Source organism: Anser brachyrhynchus (genome assembly GCF_964034855.1).
Source record: "Anser brachyrhynchus genome assembly, chromosome: 11".
In the NCBI taxonomy this organism is placed as follows: Eukaryota; Metazoa; Chordata; class Aves; order Anseriformes; family Anatidae; genus Anser; species Anser brachyrhynchus.
In genome coordinates this window covers 3,526,510-3,526,746 of record NC_137706.1, presented here as the reverse complement: position 1 = coordinate 3,526,746, position 237 = coordinate 3,526,510, and the positions used below count along the sequence as shown (strand labels likewise).

The window sequence follows — 237 nt, the reverse complement described above, 5'->3', positions numbered from 1 at the left end:
GTATGTGTGTCTAAGTGTAAATCACCATCAGGGAACTGGAAAAAGAGAGTCGTCGTTGTACGGTTACGCTTGGTACTTTTTGTGGGTTTTCTCCGAACTATAAACGCCATTTTTGTCTGCTTGTCACGGTTGCAGACCCTAATACTTGAGTTTTGTTGGGAGCACAGTTGGGCTGTTGGCTGATAAGAGATCCACGCCCAGCTTTGGCTTATGTTCTTGTGTGTAAATATCTATACA

General features: G+C 43.5%; 1 protein-coding gene across 3 annotated transcripts in view; it reads left to right on the top strand.

Annotated features, from left to right (window-relative positions):
* RAB27A (RAB27A, member RAS oncogene family) overlaps window positions 1-237 on the top strand; it is a 37,449-nt gene that overhangs the window by 626 nt on the left and 36,586 nt on the right. The window lies entirely within an intron of this gene.